The 19,059-nt window shown below is 37.3% G+C and overlaps 1 protein-coding gene and 1 long non-coding RNA gene across 8 annotated transcripts in view; one reads left to right on the plus strand and one right to left on the minus strand.

The window, feature by feature from the left end:
* The window catches only part of LOC106730296, a 76,889-nt gene extending 66,794 nt beyond the window's left edge, over positions 1-10,095 (plus strand). Inside the window, exon 4 of the long non-coding RNA XR_001366751.2 lies at positions 9,167-10,095. This is a non-coding gene — a long non-coding RNA (uncharacterized LOC106730296). The remainder of the gene's footprint in view (positions 1-9,166) is intronic.
* KIAA0825 (KIAA0825 ortholog) overlaps positions 1-19,059 on the minus strand; it is a 349,875-nt gene that overhangs the window by 57,507 nt on the left and 273,309 nt on the right. The window lies entirely within an intron of this gene.

The following is a 19,059-nucleotide window of genomic DNA, read 5'->3' on the forward strand; positions in this document are numbered from 1 at the left end:
TGCATTCACAGTATTTAAATACAGTAAAATTATAAAAGAAGAGACAACTAACTAAACCAAATTCTGTGAATCTTGATTCAGATTCTACTAAGAATTTGTAATAAATAGTTTGATCTGGTTCTTTTATACATTTTCTGTACATGGTGAGCCAGTTTAAGAGGATAAACTGCACTAAAAGTCTTAAGCCTATTTAAATATGGGAATGAAAATGGAATATTAACCTATTTTAAATATTAAAGCAGACTCTTCTACTTGGAAATATATATGCATCAGGAAGATCTAAAATTCAGACTCCTCGATAACCACTGATCCATTTTTGGAAAGTTTTACATGCCCCCTCAAATTTGTTTCACTGATTTTGTAATTAAATAAATTCAAGCCAAGTTATTAGCATTCTTATCATTCATTTTCTCTCTTCCAAGATAATTAAGTGTTGGGTTTTAATCCCATCAGGAGAGGGTTCTGATAATGTTCTTCTCTCTGAAGACTACCAGGTGTTACCCTGAGGGTCCCACCTTTGTGGCCTTAGGGGTGGAGCCCGCCAGGATTCCAGAAGGAGCTAGTGACCAGGCCCAGGAATCTGCCCCTTCCCTGGCCTTCCCTAGGAGTCACCATGTGACAGGTCATGCCCACCCAACCCACAAAACATTTACTGACAATAAGTAAATGGTGTATATTTCAATATCCTTACAGATGAGCTAAAAGTTCTACCAAACCATGCCTGTGAGGATTACTTCTGCGAAATCGGACATAAAAATACATGCAGCAGGGCCCTCAGCTCTACATACATTTACTGAATACCTTCAGTGCGCAAAGCCTTCAGTAATCTCCTAAGTGAAGAAAGTTGAACATACCATGCATGACATTAACAGTTCTATTAGATTCAAGCTAGTAGAACTTACAGAACTTATTCAAGCTAATATAGCTTCAAGTTATATATACATAAATGTCAGAGTAAGAAAAAAGAAAAAAGATCTTTAGAAATGGAAGCTACTTCTGGGATTTAGAAGACAATAAGACAAAATTATAAATCTGGCAAATGCTAAAAGTATTGCTAGAGGAAAAGGAACTTCTTCCACTTTGACCAGGACTGGTACCTATCTTGTTCTTCATCTTCACTAAAACTTTTCAGTTTAGTTTATTTTGCTTTCTCCCCCCAAATAGGATACAACTCAACTGTTATAATAAAAATTACTTTAAAAGTTTGTTTTCTCAAACATCCAGATATTCAGAATAGGTACGATAAAAACAAAAACCCCAAAACTACATAAGTGACCCTCTTAAGTCTGTGGTGGTGATAATCATGCTTGCTAAATAGTCCATGTGTCTCTATTCAGTTAGATGGAGTCATATGACTAATTCTGACCAAGGGACTGTAAACAGTCTTATCACTTATCAAAGCACTTAACTGCCACTAGGAGGACACAATACACCCATCTGCTATTGCTATGGCGACAGAAGAGGATGTATCCTGAGATGGCAGATTCAGAGACAGAGTGGCCATGGTTGCTGCGTCACCATATGGAGGATACGTCTCTGCAGAGTTGCCTGGCCTCAGAGTTACTTTTGCTTTTGCCTACCAATGGGAGCCATTAAAATTAATGTGTTGTATGTAGCTCATTTGGGCCTCAAGTTACATCTTTGTGCTGAATGAAATTGTTTCACATAGGCCCATTTCTCATCTAAATACCAGACTAAGTTTACATGAACAACATAGTGGTGTATCCTTAAACACTCGTCACCATAAATGCAGAATCCCCTTTCTGCATTTGCCAAGTAATTCTCTAGCTTTCATATTTGGAAAACAGCATGAAAGATCATACACTGCTTACTAGGAGGGCTATTTCTTTTAAAAGCTAATCAAACGATTAAGAAACCATTTGTATTTGCTTTCTGTAGTTCACTGGGTACAAACAGAAATAGTAAGGCTGAAGATAATAACAGAATAATTTTATTTATCTCACTATCCAGAAAAATTGCTTTGCTATGCAACTCTTTGAAAACTGTTGCTGATTTTTGGTTTATGTTTTTGGTTTATACATCAAAAGTATTAATATTCTAATCATTATCTATCTGGTTGGATGTTCAAAGAGCTTAAGAATTTTTATCAAGACACTATTTAAATAAAATGTTAGAGACCAGGCAAATGTCCAGTGATAGATTATTCATATGATAAATCTGAGCCATCCATTCCAAGAAATATTTTGTAGCCATTTAATATGATAATGTAGAGCACCACCTTTCAGGTGGAGCGTGATACCATTCATTTATCTGCTTAGAGGTGGGAAGAGTTACAGCTAACGTGCTAGGAACTGTGTCTGTCTGGAAGCCTTTCTTATTTATAATGACAGCCCGATTGTCAAAATTTGACTATATCCTTTGAATTCTGTGTGAGTGAGCATGTGATTTGCTTCAGGGGAAAAAACAGAGAACTAGCATGAAAAGAATATTTAATGATATGACAAGCTATAAAAAAAATAACGAAAGACAAAAGAAAATGAGCTGGACTGCCAACTCATGGCAGCTACATAGAATTGCAGGGATTGACTTAAAAAGGCATATTAAGAATTAGACAAATGATCAAAGAAACTGAGCACTAGGGCAAATATTAGGCAAAACTTGAGAGTATGAATTGTCTACTTTGGAAGCAGAGACTTGTTTGACTTGAGGTGTGATTATATGTTTCCTTTTCGAAGCCGTATTTTCCTTCTCAAGTGTAATTCTAGTTGTTGACCATGGAATTTATTTTTCTTTTCTTCCTTTGTTACTTTAAGAAAATTAAGGTCAGCTGATGTATTTTTAGTCTCTACATTTGAGTCTGAAGCAGAACAATTCCCTTTGAGGGTTCTTGTGGAACTTCATTTTAGTTATGTTTTAAATTGTTGTATTTGTATTGACTTCTGGGGCAGCATGGCATTCCCTAACTGATAAACTACTTGCTTGGGTTTACTTTTTTATGGAGAGATTTTAATTTAATATGATAAATTCAATTGTTGTTTTTCAGGTTTTATATGCATGCCTGGAAGCCTTTTAATAACTTGCAATAACAAACAAAATAAATGTGACTTTTAGGGTAGACACTTTTGTAATTGATATTTCTACCAACTCAGGATGTTTATTTATTTTGCCAAAAAATAAAATGCATTCTTTCCATCCTTGGGGAATAAAGGATATTGGAGTTGCAATTTACTAAAAAGTTGTGAGAGATTCCATTGCTGAAATGAAAAAATTTCATACAGATTTCTTGCTTTAGACATGATTCTTGCATAATGCATGAAAAGTAAATGATTTTTCCTTATCTAAATAAATTCATTTGTCTATCTGCATAAAGTAATTAGGGATCGAGGTATGATAGAATATTTTAATAATATATTAACAGGTAGTAGGCAAGGTTTGTGTGTACTCAAATCTTGCATCGAAAATTATATTATTTTAACTTCCAAAATTATATATTTTCAATATTGAAGAATGGGATTTTGGACATAGAGGTGATTTTAATAAATGACAGAATTGTGCTTAAGGCCACAGAAGAGGCAAGAACAAGGAACATAAAATAGAGCATCTGCAAATTAGCATGTTATGATTAGTCTCTTTCATAGCATTTAAGAACAGCTTTGAAAGGATCCAATGTGCTCAGCAGTTTAAACTTATTTCTGCTGTATCTAAGTAGCATGTACTGTAATTCAAATTGACATGGTCTCCTGAGAAATACTGGGACAACTCTTGGATAGCGAGGAGGCATTACTGAACAATGTTTTTGGATGATAAACAGTAACAGAAATTTGAGATTGAAATGGCCTTTTCAAGGGAGTAGGTCACACCTATGAAAACACAAGATAGGTATTGAAGTTTTTCTCTCATCCCTTGATATTGAGCCTCTTTGAGTGTTTGTGCATTAGTCAATTTGACACCTCAAGGACCCCTAATTGTTACGAAGATGTCAGCATGCTGGTAACATTTTTTGAAAGATCTATTTGAAAAAAAAAAGTCTGAACCTTACTTGCCCCAAGACTGAATATAACTTTTTACGATAGTTATAGGGTTGATGAAATACTGAATGGGTTGTCGGAGGAGGGGTTTCAACAGGTAGTGGGGTGAAGAGGAAGTGAGGGAATATGAGGATTTCAGTAACTGCTGCAGTGATGATGCTTTGTCTCTGCTCTCAAAAAACAAAAGTAATAGCTACTATTTATTAAGCTAAGAACTTAGAGAAATAGCATCACAGAGCCTCAGTTTCTTTATCTGTACATAACGGAATTGTCTAGTTCGCAAATTATTGTGCAGATAAAATTTTGTAATATATACGAAAGCCATTCCAAGTCAAACTATACAAAAGTATTCAAGGTTTAAAATCCATAGGTATACTTTCATAAATGGAAGAACACTGAAAAATCTTTCAGGAGAATAATCGGTAGATGTGTTCTTGGCAATGGACACACTAAAGAAAAATGCTGTATCATAAAAAAGGAGTCAAGGTTGAAAGAAAGGTAATATAGATGTCATCTACCTCGTCAACAACTATGAAGGGCCCATGCATTGCAAACCTTCAGGACATTTAAATATATCATCTCAAAAGCCTTTGATCCATCAGCGGGTGTTGGCCATACTCATTTTCTTATTGCAAATCTTATTTTTATGTATTTCTAAATTTAGGTTTAAATGGTCAAATAATTACATCAGGCTTACTCGTAATAACTAATATAGTTATTAATATAGTCCATTCAGGGGAAAAGACTAGTTTGACGGGATTTTTTTCTGATCTCATTTATGTTACTACTTTTATTGTAGCAAAAAGTTTTACATAGCCTTGTGAAATTTTCCTCCTTGTTTACAGAACTAAATAAACTTTCTGAGTCATTCATAAATACTCCAAGGAGAATCTAATACCAGTACTGGTCTCTTCCCCTAGAGTTTCTATTCCTTCCAGTTTCTAAGCTTGACAATTTTGCTGCTCTGTTCGATTCTTGCCTTTCCAGCCATATATTTATGTTCATTAAGTTCTATTGGTACTTCCTTTTCATTTTTTTGATTCTTCTTTCCTAGTTTATTGCTAATTTCATTCAGATGTTGCTCCAATAATCTTCTGCACAAACTTTCTACACTCACTTCCCATGATAACTGCTCCAAGCCAAACAACTCTTTTCCTGCATCAAGGGATTTTTGACTCAGGGCGGGGTGGTTGTAGGAGTATGTGTAGGTTTCTTTGGCAGAGAAGACCTTTCAGCAGGATGTTGGGCCTGAGACCTGAATAATGAGAAGGATCTGTTGTTGGGGGAGTTGGAGGAGGAATGTTCCACAGAAAGGGAGCAAGTGAAAAGGCTGTGCTGGGGGTGTGAGCTTTGTGTGTGTGAGGAAAAGAAGGCTGCAAGGAGGACGTGGGGTGTGAGAAGAGATGGGGTCGAGGATGAGAGGGAAGCCAGATCACACAGGGCCTCACAAGAGTTCCAAGTATGCTGGAAGGTCATCGAGGGGTTTTAGGCAAGGGGACTGACAAGATCAGATTTCCTTTTAAAATGGTCATTCTGTTCGCTGACAGATGGATGCTGTGGAGTCAAGGGAGTCTTTCCCAGACACTCCAGGACATTCTTACCTCCTTCCTCTGAACTCCCTGGAACTTCCTCTCCTACACACTTTGGTGCTTAAGTCTATGTAATCTTAATCATCCCACTTTAGGTGTGGAGTGCCCAGTTTTACCAAGTGCTCTTTGAGGGACTCCATGTCTAGGTCTCTGTAGCTTGGGACTCCTTTGTGCTCTCCATAGCACTTAGCCAAATGCTGTGTACCTGACAGGGGTACACAACAGACAGTATGACCATTGTTGATGGAGCCCTATTCTACAAACTACCCATCCTAGCAAAACAGAGTAAACCTGAGATCTTCAGACGTGGATGTCCCAAGGAAGAGGTGGCCGTGGAGATTAGCTAATCTAGCAACAGTGAGTGGCCTGAAAACATGGCTTTTGAGTCTTTTATATTCACTGAACCTCATTCCAGGTCAGCATCTAATAGATCTAAGAGTTCATCAACATGGCTGGAGCTCAGCGAAAGTTTGTTGAATATCATCAGATGCTACACTTAAGATTTGAACATGTCATTGTGTACAAATTTACCCTCAAAAGAAAGAACAAACACTAAATAATACTTGCACTGTAGTTAATGATATCCACACTGTAGTATTTAGGAAGAAGTATACTAATGGCTGCAACTTATTTTGAAATGCATCAAAAAATAAGAAGGATTGATGGATGGAAAGATGTGCAAAGGGAAGTAAAGTAAAATGGCAGAATCAAAGTGATGGTAAATGGGTATTTACTGTAAAATTATTTCTACTTTTCTGTACATCTGTAATGTTTCATAGTAAAGTGTGATGAAAAATTAGTTGAAAGTGGTAACTAAGAAAATCATATTAACAAAATGATTACGTTTATAATCATTGTACTTTTAGTTTTATGTATCTGAGCTTTCAGGAAATCTCCTAATCCTTACATAGGATACAGATTTAGTCTATTAATTTATGACTTTGAAAAGTACCCCAGGAAGTAGTGTAATCAACTCAACTTCCTATTGGCTTTATAAAGTAGAGTTTTGGTTATAGTCACCTATATTTTCTAAGTAATGGCTATGTCACTGATAAAATTTTCTTATCTATACAATTGAGAAAATAAAGTTCAGACATTAAATCATTATTAAAATGGAATATTTTGTGATACTTAGTGATAATTCATAAAAATAATTACATGTCACTTATTGGGCAGTATATTCATACCTTAGCCCTTCATCATGAGTGATCAACTGAATATAGCATCAGTCTCTCCCCATCTTTCATTCTCTCTATCACTGCACCATCCTCCCCACTTCATCTCTTTTTTTATGCAGATAAACTTCATAGGGTAAGTAAACATGGCATTTAAATGGGAGGGGAAATTATCAACATTAATGCAAGATTAAAACTCTATAACTAGATTTGTCTTTTTTGAGAATGAAATTTCTAAAAACCTGAAGCACTCCTGTGCTACTGTATAACATAAAGACAAACAATTATTCTCAATTTGCAAACTTTTGGTTTCCTCCTTTTTTAAAGTTCTAGATAGTTTATTTTAATGTATTGCTTTTGTGAATGATTTAAATGGAAAAATTGCTCTTTTGTTTTTCTTTTAAAACAACAGAATGCACATTCTCACATTAACATTTTTGTACTCTAGGAAAAATGAATGGAGTGCCTATGTGAAGTATACTTTACTTTTAACAGTTTGTATTGCTGACAATTGGTATCTTTGGGTTTTTTTCTTTTAAAGACCTTCATTGTGGTATGGTTCCTGTACAGTAAACTACACATATTCCAGATGTACAATTTGATGAATTTTGATAGGTGTATATACCCATGAAACCACCACCACAATCAAGATAGCTAACATTTCCATCACTCCCCAAGAGGTGCAATCAATCGGTATCTTTGACGGAGCCTTGGAGTGGCTGCACAAAAGTATCCCTGCTTTGGCTGGGCTAAGCTGTGGATAATGTTTGAAGTCAGTGGAAGCTTTAAGTTTTGAAAAGGACAGCCCAGGTGTCAAGAAATATGAGAAATGGGCTCAGACCTTTGTGGAAATGAATAGGTTGCATGCATTTTAAGGCAGTCTTACAGGAACACATTGGGAGATCTGGCATCCTTAAAATCGAGCATATGCCATATCAACATTCCTAGTACAGTGTTTTGTTACTGCCTCTGTGCTCTAAATAGCCCTGTGCAAAGGCACATCATTGAACCAAAGCATATGGAGGTGACTACTCAGTGATGCTGAGTTATGCTGCAGGATCAATTTGCTGCTGCCTTACCTTTTTCTACACATTTGCCAATGGAAATTTCTGCTCTAGAAATTACACTGTGTCAAAAAAAGAAGTAAATGCATGAGGGTAGGTTCCATTTCTCAAGACATATCAATATGAACCAGTGCTCGTGTCTGTTTCCTGAGAAGACTGAATCAAAAAACATATGCATCTATGCCTTAAGGAAGCAGCAACTCTCTAAAATGCCCTTTATATTTACAATTACTTAATTACTTTATTTTGCCAAAATTAAAGGTTATTAAAATCATCTTGAGGGTTGACTCAAATTTCAGAAGTAGCCTGTAAGTTGTACAATCTGTAACTATATTCCATTTAACACATTTAATAGATGTAAAAATTCACAAGTGATGATATAAAGGATAATTTACGCTTGCAATGCATTTTTGTCCAATTAATAGATTGCCTGTGTGTTGCATATTTTGCATGACAAAAGAGCAGAATATTAAACTGCCATTCATAATGAAAATGCACTTTGCAAATTAAAAGTGCCGAAACAGAAATTTTTCACCCTGTTTAGGAAATAAACAGTCCTTAACCAATTAAACTGCATTGTAATAATTCTATGATTTATTGCAAGTTGTTTAACTTTCAAAACTCGGCTAACCCATATTAAGGTCACAATCCATCATGTCTTGCTTGGAAAGCCCGCAAATAATGGCTGTTGTATTAGCTGCTTTTGATGATAGTATGAAAGAAGTATTAGCACTTGTCAACAAAACTGCTTACAACATAACATTAGCATGCATGGGCTGCTGTACCTATTTATTATTCTGGCAGCTTCACACATATTGTTACAAGCTTATAAAACATTTTGTCGGGTGGAAACCGAATGTACACTGTTTGGTTTTCTGATAGACTGGCAGCATAAATGTCTGGGCTGACTTAGTTTAGTTTAAGTGTAAATAGAGACACAAATTCTTCAACCTGTTCTCTTATTGATACTGAAAAGTGCTGAATTATTCAGCATCCAACTCTTCTGTTTGTGTCTATCACAGTTATCAATTACCCATCAGTCTTCTTGTCAAAACAGAATGGATTAATCTGGCTGAAAATAAGACAAATAAATGGATACTATAACAGGGGTGTGGGGTTGCCAGACTGTCAAAGGGAAATCCAGGCAGTGACATTTGCCGTCAAAAATGGGATCTCTGGCTTAAGTGAGCAAATGATTCCCCTTTGTGAGCCAAGAATGCACTTAGCGCACCGTAAGTAAATTAATCTGCCTTCTTTGACTGCTAATGCATTAGCACTGAGGTAATAGTTCAGTTTCTAAAATTCCTTTATGTTTAAATAATTTTGGTCATCGTTATTTTTCCTCACAGGAAACGCAGATACATTCAGATACTTTATCCTGGTAAAGAGAAGGCTGCCTGGGGAGAAAAATGGACCCATTTAACAATGAAGTTATTGCTGGTAGTTTTGTGCCACTTCATCGCTCTCAGCTGATGTGATACCAAGTAACTCTCTGCACAGATGGCTGGTGGAACCCATCCAGCATCTGCAAAGTCCATCCCTGTTTTCTTTCCCAAACATTTTATTTGGAAATCTTGTTTGGCAAACTTCCTGAGACTCTGCCTAGCTGTTCAAAGTACATATTTCCAAGCTATCTCATTTGGACCTTCCATAAAAAAGAGCCAGCAAAGTGCCTTCTTACTTGGCACAAAAATTGCAGCCACAGACTGAAGCGAGTTTTAGGTTCCTGGCCAAAACTTTACAAGAATTTTATCTTAGATGCTTCCATACTGGACTGTTTTACATAGTCATCATTAACATCTGACGCCTTCACATCATGACAGGATCGAAGCTCCTAGTCTGTATCAACTGGTAACTTTGCCAAAAGTTCCCTCTTGTTCTTATTTTCCTTTGTGTCCTAACCATCGTGGACATGGTTCTTATTCAGACTCTAGGGTGCTGAGCTTTTTAAGGAGAGCTACCTGCTGGACAATGTCTCCCTGCACTTAATGATGAATCAAGAGATTACTTTTGAATGAATAATCTTTTTTTCTTTTTCCGATAGATCATGTAAAGGATGTTAAGCATTTTAAAAACCAAAACCCAAAACCCTTTGTATATTTGGGGACTTAGAAAGAGGTCATGCTAGTAATTCAATTCCAGATACAACTTCCACAAATCTCTTAAAGACTCTGACAGACTGGAAATTTCAGTCTCACATTCCCAGAACATTACCTCAAATTTCTCTTCAATGTAAATCAGTTTCCCAGAACCTCAGTAATAAAAGAAAATGCACTAATTGGCCTGGTCACAACTCATCTTTGCTAAATCTCATTTGTTTGGTATATAAACCCAAAAGTACCTCATAGAAAGCAGCTATCTGAAATGTGCAAACACTGAAACTTCTCTTGAAATGATGCAGTAGTTTTGCTATCAGTCAATTTATTATTTTACTTTGTTGCTCTCGACTTTTTTTCAAACATGTTTTGTGTTTTTTTTAAACGGAGGTACTGGGGATTGAACCAGGGACCTCGTACATGGTAAGCCCTGTGCTCTACCACTGAAGTCACCCACCCCACCTTGTCCTTTTAAATAAATAACTCATTTACATGGAAAGGTAGCATTGTACAATTTTGCATGGCCTAAAAGCATTTTCAAAGTTTTAACTTTTTTTTTTTTCTAAAATTAATTCTTTGCAATACTAGAAGTAAGTTAATTGACAGGTCTGTATCATGACCTTATTCCCAAATTTCAGATGCCATTTCCCATTGTTGGAGGAACTTTTCAAAATACATACCTGCAATTTCAGGTCCAACTTGTCCAAGTCTAAACCTTCTTTCCCAATAGCTCTCTCTTACCAAGATCCCAGTTGGTGACTAAGTCCTGTAGAGTCTGCCTTTTCCATGTCTCTTCTGTTTTTCTCCCTTCAGTTACCACTGTCACTGTGCTTTTGCAGTCCCCACCAATTCATTCATACATTTACGCACGCACCAACTCATTTATTCAACAATTCTTTGTGAGGGCCTAACATGACTGGTCTCTGCCTCTGTCTTTCCAGCACCCCTTGAGTCCTGGCTTTCTGCCCTCAGCCTGAAATGCCCTCAGTTATTCTGCCTATCCTTCAAATCGCAACCTCTTTGTATATTTTCTTATTCCTTCACCCACGTGTGATTTTTTTTTTTTTTTTTTTACTTCCTTAAGTCTCTTGAGCATTTTCCTATTTCCTTTATTACAACATGGGAGAATTCCTATCTCAGCCACTTACTAACTGTGTGACTGTGGGCAAGTTATATACCCAAATGAAGCCTCAGTTTCTCCTCTAAAATTGGGGTTAGTAATACTCCATAGGGTACGAGGTTAAATGAGATAATGCTTGTCAAATACTTAGAACAACGCCTGTGAGCATTCAAGTTCTTATTTGTTATATTATTTTGAGCAGCAAGGAGTTACACATGTCTGCTGTAACATCTGTATGTTGAGAGATAATAACTGTAATTGGCTTTGGTGTTTCTGAGAGGCTCAAAACTACATTTACCTACTAGCCCAGGTGGTGAGCCAGGGCATCAAATTTTGGGCCTAACACTCTGGAGCAAGGCTGCCTGTCTTCATATCCTGGTACTTAACCATTTATGAGCCCAGCTGTGTGTTTTTTTGTTTTGTTTTTTTTTTAATGGGAAGTCAGTTAAAAGTTTCTATACCTCATAGATAGCTGTTAAGATGAGCGGAAAGTAGTGAGGAAGAGGGTATAGCTCAGTGGTAGAGCACATGCTTAGCATGCACAAGGTCCTGGGTTCAATCCCCAGTGCCTCCATTAAAAACACCTAATTATCACCCCCCCAACAATTTAAAAAAAAAAAAAAAGATTAGCTGAAAGTAAAATGCTTAGCAGTGCCTGGCCCATAGCAAGAACTCCAAAATGTAGCTTGTTGTTACACTAGAGGGGTTTCAAAATGCTCCATGATCTCATTCTAGGTGGTGAGAAAGGACCGTCAAAATGCATAATTCCCTGGATTATTGTCCCACCCTTCCAGCATAACACTTCTCCCAATCCCAGTCTATCCCGTATCTCCCACACTGACTGAAAACTGCCAAATCAGATCATCCCCCAGAGGGTGGTTCACATTCTCCATTTACTGGGACATCAACCTCTCTTTGCAGCTTTCACAACACTTCTTAATCATCTCCCTTCTCCTGAAACATTTTCCCTCACTTGCTCCCTGAAGTGTGTCATTTATCCTCTAACCCTTCAGTTACTGTCCTCCTGGGCCCATAAACACTCCAAGAGGCCACACTCTCCCTCTGGCTTTCCATCTTCTCTCAAACTGATCCGTTTCTTCCCTGCCCCACACATCTAGACACCTCCTCCCTACCTGCGTCCATCTTTCTACGTTTAAGACGCTTGCCTCTGCCACAGACTTTCTCACTAACCTAGCCCTCTCAGATCTAGCACCCAAACGCCCGAAGCATTTAGAAATTTCACCACTCAATTTAGCCATCAATGACAAATTGCCTCTCAACATTTGCTCTGTGTTTGTTCACCTCTCTGGAAATATTTCAAATTTTCTGTTTCCTAGCTCTTTCTCTTTTTGGCTAATCCGCAAAGCTCCCCGACAGTTTTCTTGGTCTGTCATGGTAACCATGCTGGTTGTCCTCCAACTGTCCTTCCTACTGGCCCAGTCCGTTTTTATGCCCCAGGAAGAATTTTCCTTCTTCCCACATTGTATTTCTGCCACTTCTTGGAATAAATGACATTTTTATTCTACAAGCAGCCTTACCTGATTAAGGCAGCACTGGGTTGTGCGGAAGAATTGTGGACTTCAAGTATTAAGAGTTTTGGAACTGAGTCTTGGTTTTACCACTTTCTAACTGTATGACCTTGGGCAAGTCAATTTTCTGAGCCTAATTTTGTTCAATATAAAAATACTAATATCTAGAGCTCGCAGATCATTGGATTGTGTAAGGATTATTGGAGAGAAATACCAAAGTGCTGACACATAAAAGAGCAAACTTTAGATACTTCACCCAGATTCTAATTAATATGAAACCATATTAATAATATCTACAGTCCAGCCTTACTTTATATACAGTGACACAGTCATGATACAGATTAGGTTTATGTCGAGTACTTATGCATCCATTTAACACCATTCAGTGAATCATTAATTCTCTAGAAGTAGTACACATACTAATCTTAGTATTTGCAAACTTAACTAAGTGCACTGTGATGAAACCTGCCAAAGCCAAAACTTAACTGTTGTTGAGAGCTGATTAACACTGGAAATTCTTTTCCAAATGAAACACTGGTCTCTTTTCTCCCTCACATTTAGGGAAATTGAAAGTGCCAAAGGCTAAAAATTCCCTTGATTGAGGATAAGATGCAGAGGAGTGGAACTACCACGTACATGGCTTGCCTTCCAATTATTGAATTCTGGAAATGTATTCCAAGGTAGTGAGACAGCGTTTTACAAGCTATCTAATGAAAATTTCCTCTAGAACAGTCACAATTATCAAGCCAAAATGAGTCTCATAACTGAAATTACCTTCAAGTTTTAATAAATCCCTCAGCAAACACTTGTTCTGGTTGGGTATATCCAGACTTTGGTTGAGAAATGAATGGTTTCAAGCTGAAGCCTGCTTTAAGCAGAATTTCTGAGTAGGGAAATCACAGTAAAATATCAAATTCCTAGTTTAAATGGGAAGCCAATTTGTACCTATTCTTTTTTTCTTTCTTTTATTCTTCTGAGGACAGTCTAAATTGCTCAACCTAGTTTGTTCATTCTTTCTAGCTACAAATATTTTCATCTTCCCTGGGGACATGCTAACCTTCTGAGTCAGAGTTACACACAGGGGTTAAACTACCTCTCTGGGCAGGACACAGAGCAAATTCAAAACTTTAAATGACTCATCTATGACTGAAATAAAAGTCTATCACATATGGTGGTGAAGACAATTTTTACACCCATGGGTTCATCTTTGAGAAGAGAAGAGGTCTTGAGAAACCACAATTTCTCAGGCAGGAAATATTTCCCTCCGTCCTCTTTAAACTCTTATTAAAAGGCTGTTGAAAAGTTCTGATTCAGCAACTTTCCAAGTTACCCAGTCCTTTAAAAAGGTTTAAATGTGACCTCAACTCTGCACAACATAGATTTATAATCAGTCTTCCATTTGGAAAGCCCAGGCTTTAGAGAAACTGAGTGAATAACGCCACAATAATGGTATTTCAGCTCAACAATGAGATTTTCTCCCAGAGATATAAAAACAGACCCTGGGAACAATTTCTAGGAGCATTTTATTGTTTTGATGGGACAATAAAATACGAGGTTATCATAATAACAGTAAGATATCTTGCCTCTTCCTGGAAGGTAAAGGTACAGCAAAACATTTTCGTACGTGGCAAAGTGGACAAGAGCTTCTCTCTGTCTCGGATACAAAGTGTCTAGCCTTAGAAGTGGGATTTCCAGAGCAATAGTTTTACCCCATATTGTGAAAGAGATTAAAAGTATATCTTTTGTCCCAGAGTATTAGCAGTGACAAGCTAATTATGGCAAACCCAGTCTCTTCCTCGGCTTCTCCCCAGGCTCTCTGATTTACCACACCTGAATTGGGTTTTGGGCTGGAGGGCAGTAAGTAAGCAAATAAAACTCCAATAGAATTCTCTTGAAGGGGAGAAACTGCTTCACGATAATTACTTTGTTTATTTTCACAGTACTTGTCCCCTTTGTTCAGAGACTATCCTAATAGAAGTTTGTCATGATGATGATCACTCCATTATAACATGTACATATAGCAGATGTTTGTTATCTCATATAATCCCTGTATTTGTTCTATAAGTGACGTATTAACATTTTTCTCTCTGAGCAAAACTGAGGAGCAGAAAGGTTAAGGGAACTTGTCTGAGGTCATACAGTTAGCAAGCAGCAAAACCAAAACTCAAACCCCAAACTCTATGACACCACAGTCCATGCTCTGTCCACACAATGTCTTGCTGCCTCAATTGGGTAAGGCTGGCTGTAGGATAAGGATGCCATTTATTCTAAGAAGTGGCAGAAACACAGTTTGGAAGGAAGGTGGAAGGAATCTGATCATTTCCTCTTGTTGTTCTTTCCAGTTCTCTCTATATCTCTTTATTTTATTCACTTACTCATTTCCCCATCTTTATTGTCCCCATCTTCATAACTGAATAAAAAGATTGGTTCTTCAGGTAGAAAATGGTGGTAGTTTCCTACTTAGTGGAATATAGGGGAAGCTCCTGAATAGCCCTGACTCAAAAAACAAACAAACAAACAAACAACCACCCAAACTTCCCATTCACCTGCTACAGTCACTGAAATTCCCACCATTACAGAGTCACTCCTTTGGCTTAAGTGTAGTTTGTCTCTAAAAGTTATCTTTGAACGTGACAGTTTATCATATTATTTACAACTTTCCCCAAGATTTATGTGCCCAGTATAATCAATCACAGAACATGAAACTTCTGGTTGGTAATAAAGCAGCATGAAAGGTTTAAATGACCCCTTTGTAGCCAGAGAAGAGAAAGAGTTCTTTGGGAAAGGAAAACTAAAAGGAGTAGAAGCCAGGAAGGGCATGGTACAATCTTGAAGTATGTCATCCTTTTATTAAGGGTTGCATGGGGCTAGGGAGAAAGGAAGCATGTGCAGACTTTTAAATAGGTTTAATTTCAGCTTACGTGGCAGGAAGCCTTCCTTGACTCCCCAAGACCAGATTACAGGTCCCTGCTCTGAGCATTTTGAAATATCTGCGCTAAGATCTGTCCACATCTTATTCGGCTATTACTGTCTGTCTGATTCCATCACTGGAACATAAGTTCCTTGAGAGCATTCATTCATTCATTTGAGGGATATTTCTAACCATAGTGTAAAGTTTAGGGGAAAAACTATATGGATTTCAATGTCCAAATGGTTGGAAATTTTTTTTTCTCACCTTTTATTTGGAGGTTGTGTGTAGCTTGAGCACAAAGGAAAAAAATCAAACACATGCTTCTACCTCAGGGTTCTGGAGTTGAGTGTATATTGTATAGTCACCTTTCAGTAGAGGGCCATGGACAGTTACTGGGAAAACATACAGGGGGATCATGATTATATTTAAGAAATGTTTTTGAGGTAGGGCAAAATGGCTCAGGAGCTTTTCATTTTTGCTAGTTTATTAAGAACATATTTCATAATCCCACTGCCAGCTTAAGCAATGTATAGATAAAAATGTTCAAAGTGTAGAAGATTTTGAGAAACTGAAGAAAGCAATAAAACACAAGAAATGGAACACGCCAGTGGAAGAACCAGAAATGAATGGATTTTAGGGTATTATGAAAATGTAGATGAATACTGGGTAAGAAGCAAACTGATAATGATTATTTAGAACCAATAACCCTTCCAAAGGAAAAGTTAAGAAGTCAACAACAAAAACCCCTCATACAGAAGATTTCTGTCATCTCAATACCTTGTTTGAATTATAAAAATCACTTCTTTGTCCTGATCAGAGAAATCCTGATATGACATAAGCCCCTGTTGGTCAGAGGCTGTCACATAACCCCATCATGTCATTGTACCTAGTGATCACTGAGTAAATCCTCACGGCCATCAACAAATGCAAATAGATTTGCTTAAAGAAAAGGTTATCAGTGAATAACAGCATGTAGACCAAAGCCCTGTGACCTGCTGCAGCTCTGAACTGTGGCACGGACTCCGGCCACTCATAGTAATTCCTGGCAAGTCATCACCTGCTATAATGCAGAATGTAGTAGAAAGTGGGTGTCAAGCCACGGACTCCATTATTGGAGGGTGGGGGGAGTTGCTGACTGGCAGAAAGCCTTTGCTGCAATGTGGACTTACCTCCAAGGAGGCCCGTGGGTGCGGACCTGGCAGCACTGCTCAGCATGGTGCGCTAATGAGCAGCCCTGTGCTGGCTGTTTTTCCCTCTGTTAAATAAATCCGGCGGGGTTACAAAGATGCTTGTAAGATTTCTGTTTTACTTCCTCAGATAAACCTGCAGTTTCATTCTGCTATGAACCATTGAAACTGACATTTTCTAGGTCAGAAAAAATGGTTGAATATCAGCAATTTTATATGACTTGACCTAATTGTTAAATAATCATGCAGATTTGGTACTACAATGTGACCGTGGGAAGAAAGCAAGAATTCAAATATGAACACTAAATGCCTTATTTTTTGGTTTTTGGTTTTTGTTTTTCAAAGGAAGCCCTCTCGGGTTAAAAGACAAGGCAAATTCCTTTTAGCTGCTATTAGTATTTGTGAACTATCTAATCACACGGTGCTGTGAAGTGTACACAATACACAGAAGAGACCAACATCACCTTTGAGGAATTTATCATCTGTATGTGAGGATTGGGCTAAATATAGATCAAAAATCTTGTTTCCATTTTCTACATAGCAAACAAAAATGGCTGTATTGTAAAGTGCAACTCATCTTTCATAAACTATGCTGAGGGCAGTACCACAGATACCCAGAAATGTTACTTACTGGCCTTATTTTTTATGCATACCCGCCCCACTCCAAAACATACACACACACACAGCACTCTAACTATATTAGCTTTCTTTCCAGGGCTGGCCACATAATCTGTGGGAATAATGAGAGGTCCCTTGTTAAAAAAGGATTGTGAATTTTAAGATGGTGACAGGAGAGTGTAAAACTGGAAGCCTGCGGAACCACCCCAGTTGCACACCCATGAAGCCAGCCTTGCTTCTTTCCATTTTCCATACACGCCAGGCTCACTTCCACCCCAAGGCTTTGGCACTTGCTGTTCTCTCCACTTGGAACGCTCTCCTCATGGTCAATGTCTCAGCAAAAAGCCGCCTTTCCTGACAACGCTGTCTCAAGAAGCTCCCTTTTTGGTCACTCTCTGCATGCTATCTTGCTTTCTTTCCAGTACTTGCCTATGTTATTTTCTTGCTAACTTATTTACTGACTGATTTATGGTCTCGTTTCCCTCCACTGGGATGTAAACTCTGCCAACAGAAGTGACTTAATCTCATTTACTTCCTCTTGTTCACATGGCTCATCAAATAGTACTTGGTACATAGTAGGTACATAGTCTTCTAATTAAGTTTTTGATGAATCAATGAACAAACTAGTTTATTTGTTAAATATTTCTAATTTATAAAAAAAAGCTTCACTTTTTTGTGTGTCCCAGCAGACTGAGCTAACACACTCATGCATTCAAACATAAATGAACCAAAGAATAACATTCAAAACTTTAGCCAATGTGATACACCAAAAGTGGAATACCTGTTCAATTGTGATTACTAAGATTTACCTTTAGAAATCATATTGCATCTAAAGGTCAACCTGCTTTTAGAGTTAATTCTGCTGTGGATCTCATAACTTAAAATTATTATGTAAAATTGTTATGTTAAATAAAAGTGAAAAGTAGACATGTATTAAAATGTTGACCGAAAAAAATCTCACAAAATAATTTGCAAGAAAATATGGTAATTCTCTACTGCAACTGTGCCTCCTATCGATAATAGAATATAATTATTAAGACATTATTAAACACTTTATTAGAAAACTGAATGTAACTATACTTTTTCCACAAGCCTAATATTCACTTCAGAATAGTTAAACAACAAAAAAATCAAAATATTTATAAAAGGTTAGAAAAATTAGGACTTTGAACCCTTGCAGGAATTGTTATCATGCTATCATGAAAATACCATGGTTGAATTTACCTGAAGCTGGCATTACAGTACAAAGCCTTCTATAATATACCTGTTTAATTATATCTTTTGAATTTAAAAGTCAAAGATAATGGCCCCCTAAGTCTCAACTTTGCTTTTCATGGTCCAGTTGGTTCTGGCTGGAGAGTTGGTATTGCATGCAAATCATCTTTTTTGGTTGGTTTCATAGTTCCCAGCTACAACTAGAAATTAACAAAACAACTTATAAACCCTGACTGTTGAAGACTTCTCTATGTATCCAATGAGATACGCAATGCAAGTTAAATAGGAGAGCATTTGCAATTTAAAATATTATTTTCCATAATGAAAATGTAAAGCAGTCGTTCTGTTTTATTCAGCATGGCAGGTTAGGAGTCCCCGTGAAGCTACATTGAAGCAAAGAGTAGATTAATAATTTAATTTGGTTCAGAACTATGCAATGGGGCACCACAACCTTTTATTCTGTAACCAGCTACTGACCCTAATATGGACGAACCAATTAGACATCTCTATTTAATTGTTGGGTGACCCATCTAAAACTCACTAGGAATTTTCATTTTAAACAACAC

This window comes from Camelus ferus, chromosome 3, assembly GCF_009834535.1.
Source record: "Camelus ferus isolate YT-003-E chromosome 3, BCGSAC_Cfer_1.0, whole genome shotgun sequence".
In the NCBI taxonomy this organism is placed as follows: domain Eukaryota; kingdom Metazoa; phylum Chordata; class Mammalia; order Artiodactyla; family Camelidae; genus Camelus; species Camelus ferus.